Raw genomic sequence first — 10,798 nt, forward strand, 5'->3', positions numbered from 1 at the left:
TGCCCTCGCCTCCTCTCACAGGTTTTCTGGATCCTGTGAGGACCTGTGACCTGCATTACTCCCATTTTGGAGGGGGAAAGTTCTGCTCCCATAGTTTCACTGCTTCCTGGGTATCCAGTCCACTAACCCTGAGATTTATGGCTAATGGATACTCAGCCAACTTTTTGTGCTATGTAAGGAATCCTATGTTGGTTAACAAATGTCTGTTTAGCTGTAAATTAGAAGGGAAAGACAAAGGGAAAAATTCACTCCACCAAGATGCTGATGTCACTCCAAAGCTTTGAAGTTTCACTGTGTTAAACTAACTGATGGAAAATTCATTGAATGTCCAGGTCATTTCTAAATAAGATAAAATATTAGACACTAATTACTAAATATAGGGTTATCTACATTTGGCTTCTTATTACAGACAAAATAAAAGATGTTTGGATCTATTAGTAACCACGTCTTGTACTTTAATAAAAGATTGTACTATAAAGTTGCATATATCTAGAAATTACAAAAGTACTTATAAATTTGCCAAGCCACAGAATGCTGACATAAAATACAGTTTATAATTGCTTATTTCTTAGTTTTCATTAAAAGGTGAGGTCTGCCATGGTTAAGAATTCAAATTCTTATATGTGATTAAACCTACTAAAGTTAACAAAGAAAATATATTATTATTCAAGAAAAGTGACGTGTGGGGCTGGCCCCATGGCCAAGCAGTTAAGTTCTCACACTCTGCTGCAGGCAGCCCAGTGTTTCCTTGATTTGAATCCTGGGCACGGACATGGCACTGCTCATCAAACCATGCTGAGGCAGTGTCCCACATGCCACAACTAGAAGGACCCACAACAAAGAATATACAACTATGTACAGGGGGTCTTTAGGGAGAAAAAGGAAAAAAATGAAATCTTTAAAAAATAAAGAAAGAAAAGTGACATGTATGTTTTCAGTAAAGAAGTTATAAAGAATTAATATATTTTTCTTTGTTTTGTTGAGAAAGAGAAACTTCTTCTTATAAAAGGAAAGAAGACGGGACAAATTCTGAGTGTAAAAAGAAGGTTATAGAAGATTATAGGAAAAACACTGGGTGGAAAGAATTTGGTCAGATTGGCTGAATTTAAAAGAATTTATTTAAGTAAATGCTCAAAAGTAGAGTGGAGCAAAACTAGAATTTGTTTTTCTTTCTCATAAAAAGGTAATTTTCTTAAACTTTAAGCCTTCTCTTGATAAAGATATTATACATTTTTTCTTTGAGTAGTTTAATAGAAGAGTAGGGATTTTATGTTTTATCAAAATAAATTTCCTGTGCTGTTTTTGTCAGGTCTTTAATCACAGTTGCTTAGACTTTTCTTACAGTGATTTAACTTTCTCTGTTAACCTGAAAGTATTTCAATGTCACTTAGGTTAAATGGATAAATAAGAATTGTTTCATGGGGAGCTATTATATTGTGTGGACAAATGTTATTAACATGTGTTTAAAAAATTATATAACGTTCCCAAAATTCTGATATATCCTAGTGGTCAGTCATAATTCTCGTTACTATCTTAAAATACTATTTCACAAAATAACCAAATTTCTTTGTCAATTGCCATTTTGAAGTCTTTTGTCATTTACACACAGTCTTGTCTTACTCTGTTTTTTTTTCCAAATATGCTTCATCTTCAGAGAGAATGATGGAAAGGACTCTAAAACTTCCTCTAGAATGCAGGATTCTGACAAATTTTTAGATCATCCAACTGAACTGTGTAAGAGGTTAGAGTACTCTAATGGAAAAACTGATGACTACATGAAACTGCTAATAGAAGATCAAGATAAAGATTTGATTACATTGGTCTAAATGAACTGATGAGTCTGATTATAATTTTTATGACTTTTCATTTGAAATATTGCTGACTTTTTAATGTTTCACTTCTTCAGGTTATAGAAAACTTTTTTTTGTCTTTTCTCTTAAGCTAGCTTATGACATAACAATTTGGTAAATTATACCTTTGTAAGCAGAATTAAAACATTTATCTTTTTGCCTGTACCTGATCACTACAAAATCTGAGAAGTGCTAGCTGTGGGTATTCTTATTTTCATGGCAATAGAGTTATTTGTATAAGTTCGATAAGAATCTGTTCTCCTTATAACAGGACACAATTGGAAACATTGGTAATATTACCAAACTTTGAGTAGAATATTATATATGAGAGAAACATGCATAGATTCAGATGCTACTGAACAATGATTGGTTCAATGAAGAAATCAAAGAAGAAATTAAAAAGTAACTTGAGACAAAGGAAAATGAAAATAGAACGTGCAGAAATTTATGAGATAGAGCAGAAGTGGTTCTAAGAGGAGATTTTATAGCACTACATGCCTACCTCAACAAACAAACAAAAAATCCCCCCAAAAAATCTAAAGTTGTACCTAAGGAACTGGGAAATAAGGGAGACACAGGCCCAAATCAGTAGAAGGAAGGAAATAATAAAACTGAGAGAAGAACTAAATGAAATAGAAACTTACAAAGCAATAGAAAAAAATCAATGAAACTAAGTGGTGTTTCTTAGAAAGCAGTAAACAAAATTGGTGAACCTTTAGCTAGACTCACCAAGAAAAAAGAGAGTTGCCTCAAATAAAATCAGAAATTAAAGTGGAGAAAATACAATGGGCACCACAGAAATACAAAATATTATAAAAGAATACTATGAAAAGCTGTACACCAAAAAATTGGACATCTAGAAGAAATGGACAAATTCTTAGAATTATACAACCTTTGAAGGCTGAATCAAGAAGAAATAGAGAATTTGAATATATCAATCACCAATAAGAAGGTCAAAACTGTAATCAAAAATCTCCCCCAAAATAAAAATCTAGGAACAGATGGCTTCCCTGGTAAATTCTACCAAACATTCAAAGAAGACTCAATACCTACCCTTCTCAAACCCTTCCAAAGAATCAAAGAAGAAAGGAAGCTCCCTCCCTCATTCTATGAGGCCAACATTACCTTGAAATCAAAACCAGACAAAGGCAACACACAAAACATAAAAGCACAGGCCAATATCACTGATGAATATTGATGTAGAAATCCTGAACAAAATACTAGCAAATCAAATACAACACAACATTAGAAAGATCTTACACCATGATCAAATGGTATCTACTCCAGGGATGCAAGGATGTTTCAACATCTGCAAATCAATCAATGTGATACACCACACTAACAAAATGAAGAATAAAAATGACATGATCTTCTCAATAGATGCAGATAAACCATTTGCCAAGATACAGAGCCCATTTAAGATAAAAACTCTGAATAAACTGGATATAGGAGGAATGCCCTCAATATGATAACGGCTATATATAACAAACCCACAGGTAATATTCTCAATGGAGATAAACTGAAAACTATCTCTCTAAGAACACTAACCAGACAAGGATGCCCACTTTCACTACTCTTATGTAATATAGTATGGAAAGTCCCAGCTAGAGTAATCAGTCAAGAAATACAAATACAGAAGTGACACTGTCACTATTTGGAGGTGACATGATTTTATATAGATAAAACCCTAAAAAACCCAGCAAAAACCTTTTAGAAATAATATATGAACACAGTAAACTTGTAGAATAAAATATCAACATACAAAAATTGGTTCTGTTTCTACACACTAACAACAAAGTAGCAGAAAGAGAAAATAAGAATACAATCACATTTACAACTGCAACAAAAAGAATAAAATACGAGGAAGAAATGTAAGCAAAGAGGTGAAAGACAGGCACACTAAAATGTATAAAATATTGTTGAAAAAATTTAAGAAGATATAAAGAAATGGAAAGATATCCCATGCTCTTGGATCAGAACAATTAACCTCATTAAAATGTCCATACTTCCTAAAGTAATCTATAGATTCAATGCAATCCCTATCAAAGTTTCAATGACACTTTTCACAGAAATAGAACAAAGAAATCTAAAATGTATATAGAACAACAAAAGACCCTGAATATCCAAAGGCATCCTGAGAAAAATACCAAAGCTGGTCGTATCACACTCCCTGATTTCAAAATATGTTACAAAGCCGTAGTAACCAAACAGCATGGTATTGGCAGAAACACAGACACACAGATCAGTGGAACAGAATCAGGGTCCACAAATGAACTCACACATCTATTGGCCACTAATTTTCAACAAGGCAGTCAACAACATACAATGGAGAAAGAAAAGTCTCTTCAATAAATTGTGTTAGGAGAACTTGACAGGCACATGCAAAAGAATGAAAGTAGACCATTATCTTACACCATACACAAAAATTAACACAAAATGAATCAAAGATTTGAATGTAAGACTTGAAACCATGAAACTTCTAGAAGAAACACAGGCAGTACACTCTTCAGCATCACTCAGCAGCATATTTTCAAGTACCATTTCTGACTGGGTAAGGGAAACAATAGAAAAAATAAATGAACAAATGGGACTACGTCAAACTAAAAGCTTCTGCACAATAAAAGAAATCATTACAAAAATGAAAAGAAAACCTAATAATTGGGAGAAGATATTTTCAAACCATATATCTGATAGTTAATATGAAAAATATGTAAATAACTGCTACATCCCAACAACAGAAAAGCCTAACAATCCCATTGAAAAATGGGAAAATATCTAAACAGACATTTATCCAGAGAAGATATGCAGATGGGCAACAGACACATGAAAAGATGCTCAACATCACTAATTATCAGGGAAATGCAAATCAAAACTACAATGAGATACCACTTCATACCTGTCAGAATGGCTTGAATTAACATGACAAGAAACAAGTGTTGGAGAGGATGTGGAGAGAAGGGAACCCTCATATACTGCTGATGGGAGTGCAAACTGGTGCAGCCACTATGGAAAACAGTATGGAGATTCCTCAAAAAATGAAGACTAGAACTACCATACAATCTAGCATTTTCACTACTGAGTATTTATCCAAAGAACATGTAAACACAAATCTATAAAGATAAATGCAGCCTTATGTTCATCTCAGCATTATTCACAATAGTCAAGACTTGGAAGCAACCTAGGTCCCCCTCAAGGGAAGAAAGGATAAAGAAAATGTGGAATATATACACAATGGACTACTACTCAGCCATAAAAAGGAAGAAATCTGTCCATTTGTGACAACCTGGATGGACCTTGAGAGTATTATGCTAAGTGAAGTAAGTCAGAAGGAGAAAGTGTAAAACCATATGATGTCACTCATAAATATAATAAAAAACAAGATACAAACACATGGAGAGAGAGATCGGATTGGTAATTACTAGAGGGGAAAAGGGGAAGGAGGGGGGTGAAAGAATTGATTAGGCACATGTGAATGGTGATGGATTGTAATTAGTTTTTGGGCTGTGAACATGATATAATGTACACAGAAATCTATATTCTGTATACATGATACAAATCAGTATTATAATCTACATCTGGAATTTGTATAATTTTATAAACTGTTTCCGCAATAATGAATAAATAAATAGATAGATAAGTAAATAAATAAATGTAATTGAGTTGCCTAAGTCATAAATGGTCCACATAGTTTGATAGACTTGATTTCATATTTTTATATTTACTTAATTCATGGTGTTAAAGTTTAGAAAACATGAAAGGATAAATGTATAAAGTTACCCAAAATGTTAACAACCAGTGAGAAACCATTATTTTGGAGGCAAGTTTCCTCCATGGCAACCTGAAAAATGTACCCATTTTACCTCATGGCCATAAAGAAAATTAAAATCACCCAACAGAATAGCCTACTAAAATGTTTAGTATATATTTACAGAATAAATGCATATATTTATCATTAAATGGCTGTTCATATATCATCAAGGTGATTTCTTTACAGATATGTAACAACCCTCATTTCCTTCAGTTTTCTAAAAAGCCTTTCAGGAAAGACTTTCAACTTTGTGGATAAATTCCTGCCAAATTTTAATCCTTAACATATAATTCCTACAGAAAACTGGTTGTTATGCTCAACCCTGGAGTTTGGACACTGCACTTATTTCAAAATAAAATGAAACCAGGTAATCAATGTAGGCAACAGAAAAGACATTGTTGCATAAAATTAGTTAGATTCCAGCTCCTATTGGACTAAACTGCTAATTATGACTCAATAGAACATAATAATATTGATACTAACATAGACGGCTTTAAATTGATTGGTTTCTTTGAGGTTTTTCATTATACGCACAAGGTTAAAGAATCATATATTAGGCATCTCAACAAAGCATAGATTTCCTAAGAAAAATACTCAAATTTACCAACATGAACAAAATTGAGGCTTGTGGATTAGTTTCTTCTTTGTTCCAATAACAGCACAATTTCTTCTGAACAAGGAAGGTTAAATACCTGGAAATACTTACTTTAATAGTCCAAGGACAATTCACTGTCCCACATGCAGTCCTCAAAGAGAACACCAGTCTGCAGCTCTGGTCCCCTCGGTAAACAGGGCACCGATTACCTCACTGTCCCACATAACCCTGAAGAAATCACTACAAATATCTCACATGTATGTGCAATATCCACTGCAGGGAACACTGCATGTTAAGTGGCCTGTAATGAAAAAGGTTAGTGAATTTTAACTTAAAAACACTGATAATACTATTAGCTAGTTGTTGAAAACTAAAGTATTTGAAAACAACATTAAAAATTGAAAGGAACTTCTCTTATTAGCTCCTACATGGAAAGAGCTTAGAAGTGATCATGCTTATGCTTACTAGAGGAACAGTGTGGAACACAATAAAAATTATTGACTTTGCTTTCAACCATCAGAGGATTGAGGTCTCAGGTCACACTCTAAGCCTGTGTCTGAAGAGAAAGTCAAATCGAGAATATCAGATCTGAGACCTGTTCACCTGGGGCAGAAATTCCTGGAGCCATAATTGGGAAGAACACTTAAAAATATTTTGGCAAATTAGTGAGGATTAATTGTTACCAGCTTTGAAGTGGAAAACTTCTGGAGACCACAGTCTTCGCGTGACAGGAGTGTGGGTGGTGGGGCAGCCACACTTCACAGGGACATGGGACTGGGATTCACACCAGGTTTGCATGATAAAGAGATGAATGTTCCCTCCTGGCTGTGCAGGGGAAGGATGACCACTGAGAACAAACTCAGAGCCTTCTCCACAACAAGGCCACTGCTGCAGAGGACAGCACTTACCGGAGCTTTGACTGAGCTCAGGGAAGGGTTTTCCCAGCTCCAGCTACCCTGGTCTTCCTCTCTCACCTGAGGAAGAGGAGAGCTGTGAAACATCTGTGAAGGCCACATCTCAAGGACACAGGCCCTGTAAAAGACTGAAATATACTCACAAGATTGTGGGAGGCAATTCCACATACATGCTTTGCCACAACATCAACAGGGCTTTAGTATAATAACAGTGGGTTACAGGTGAAACACTTACACGATGTGGACTATATCTAAGGGGAGTTCTTGCGGAATACCAAAGACTTGGGAAGACAAAAACCTGGGTACCAGGGCAATGTGAAGTGCTTGGCTATGTAAGCTACAGGAAACTTTAGACAGAGTTCAAATCCTGAATGCATTACCATAAAACCTCACAATGAAGCCCTTTAAACTCATATCCTACTATCCAATATATCATGTCTGGCTTTCATAAAAAGTTAGAAAACATGCCAAAAGGAAAGAAAATGCATATTCTGAAGAGAAAAAGCAAGCATTAAAAGTAGATTCAGATATGAAAAGATTTTGGAATTATCACATAAGGAATGTAGAATATCTGTGATTAATATCTCCAGTAGAGAAACCATATGAAATGCAAGAACATGTGATTAATGTAAGCAAAGAGATAGAAATGTCAAGAAAGAATCAACATGAAATACAAAATCTGAAAATATAGTTTCAAATTAAAAATATTGTAATAGAGAGGCCGGCCCCATGGCCAAATGCTTAAGTTTGCGAGCTTCACTTTGGTGGCCTGGGGCTTCACCAGTTTGGATCCCAAGCGTGGACATGACACCACTCATCAAGCCATGGTGAGGCAGCATCCCATCTAGCACAGCCAGGAGGACCTACAACTAGGATATACAACTATGTACTAGACGGCTTTGTGGAGAAAGAAAAACAGAAGTTTGGCAACAGATGTTAGCTCAGGTGCCAATCTTCAAGACAAAATATAATAGAAATAAAGAGAGCCTTTGAGGGGGCACATCAGAAGACATAACATGGTTGAGAAAAAAATAAATGAGGTTTAAGATATGTCAAAATTTTTTCCAAAATATAAAGAAAAAGTGGGGGCTGGCCCCGTGGCCAAGTGGTTAAGTTCGCACACTCTGCTGCAGGCTGCCCAGTGTTTTCCTGGTTCGGGTCCTGGGAACTGACATGGCACTGCAAACCACGCTGAGGTGGCGTCCCACATGCCATAGCTGGAAGGACCCATAATGAGAGAATATACAACCATGTGCTAGGGGTCTTTGGGGAGAAAAAGGAAAAAATTTAAAAAAGAGTCATTAAAGCAAAAACGAACAAAATTTTAAAAACACAAGAAAAAAACAAGAACTGTGGGATGGTGACAAAAGATAAAGCATATGCATAATTGCAATACCTGGAGAAAAATGAGAGATTACAGTAGAAGAAATCCTTGAAAACAAGTGGCTGATATCTTTCAAAATTAATAAGAAACTCTATACCACAGACCCAGGAAGCTCAGAGAGCAGAAAGAAGTATAATTAACCAAAAAGTCATCTCTGCATATCATATCCAAATGATATAGAACCAAATACAAAAGAAAAATTTTGAAACAAGTCAGATGAAAAAATAACTTATCATTAGAAGAACAGGGATCAAAATTATAGCAGACTTATTTGTCTGAAACGATGCAAGTCAGAAAAGAGGGAAGTGAAATAAAGTGACAAAATTAAAAAAGAAAAACTAGATTTCTACACCAAGTTCTTTATCTCTGAAAACTAGGGAAAGAATTACAACTTTCTTAGACAAACAGAAAAGGTAAGAAAGAGGAATTGGGAATAATGTGTTACAGGTAATCTGTACTGCAAATGAAATGATAAACTGTTATTTGAAGGTTTATATATATATACTTGTGAACTATATAGTTTCCTATTAAGTCAACTTAGATTCTTTACAAATCTAAGAAAGCTTTATAAAAAAATTTTTAAAGTATGATTCCTTTCTCGAGAGAGGAGATAAAATGTGAACTCATACACCCAACACTGGGGCACATAAATATAGATAAAGCAGATGTTAACAGATCTTAAGGAATACACACACACTCATATAATAATTGTAAGGGAATTCAAGCTCCACTTTCAACAATAGAGAGATCATCCAGGAAAAAAATAAAAAATCAGTAAGATAAACATTGGACTTCAACTACACATCTTACAAGGTGGATCTAATGGATATTTACAGATCATTCCACCAGAAATCAGCAGAATACATAATCCTCTCAAGTACACATGCAAAATTCTTCAGAGTAGATCATATATTAGGCCACAAAAGAATTCTTGTCATATCAAAAAAGGTTGAAATCAGATCAAGAATCTTTTCCTACAAAAACTGTGTAACATTAGAAATGAATTGCAAGAAGAAACCTTGAAATCCACAAATATGTGGAAAATAACATATTTCTGAACAAGAAATGAATCAAAAAGGAAATAATAGAGAAATTTTAAAAATCTTCATACAGATAAAAATGGAAACATAAAATACAATAACTTATAAGATGTAGCCAAAAATAACAAGAGGGAATTTTATAGCAGTAAATGCGTACATTAAGAAAAAAGAAAGATTCAAAATACAATGTAAATTTAAACCTTAAAGAAGCTGAAAGAAAAAAAGAAAGGGAAAGTGCAAAGTTAGAAGCAGAAAGAAAAACATAAAGATTGAGAGGAAATAAATTAAAAAGAAGCTAGATAGACAATAGAGAGGATCAATGAAACTATGAACTTTTTTTGAAAAAGTAAACTAAATTGACAAACCTTTAGCTAGAGAAAATCAGAGAGTAAGAGAGAAGATGTAAATAATAAAATCAGAAAAAAGGGGAGATAATAGAACTGATACAGCAGAAGTACAAAGAATCATAAAAGAGTACTGTGGCATTTATATGTCAAAAAATCAGATAGCTTGGACAAAATAGATAAATTCCTAGAAATATGCAATCTACAAAAACTGAATCATGAAAAAGCAGAAAATCTGAGCAAACCAATACTTATGGAGATTTAATCAGTAATCAAAAACCTTCCAAAACATAAAATCCCACGACCAGATGGTTTCACTGGTGAATTCTACCAAACATTTAAATGTTAACACCAATGCTTCTCAAAAACTTTCACAATTGTGAAGAGGAGGGAACACTCCCAAAATCATGTTACCAGGCCAGCATTACCTTGACACTAAATTCAGATAAGGACACTACAGGAGAATAAAATTACAGACCACTATCCCTGATGAATAATAGATGTAAACATTTTCAACAAAATATTGGCAGACTAAATTCAACGGCACATTAAATGGATCCTACATTACGATCAAGTGGGATTTATAGGTGAGAATCAAGGATTGCTCAACATATGCAAATCAATACATGTGATACTTCATATTCATAGAGTGAAAGATAAAAATCATATAATCATCTCAAAAGATGGAAGTAAAGCATTTAAAAATATACCACATCCTTGCATGATAAAAACTCTCAATAATGTTGGTATAGAAGAAAAGCACCTCAACATAATAAAGGCCATATTCAACAAATTCACAGATAACTTTGTACTCCATTGTGAAAACTTCAAAGCTTTTCCTCTAAAATCAGGAACAAAACAAG

The sequence above is a fragment of the Equus asinus genome, chromosome 3 (genome assembly GCF_041296235.1).
Source record: "Equus asinus isolate D_3611 breed Donkey chromosome 3, EquAss-T2T_v2, whole genome shotgun sequence".
NCBI lineage: Eukaryota > Metazoa > Chordata > Mammalia > Perissodactyla > Equidae > Equus > Equus asinus.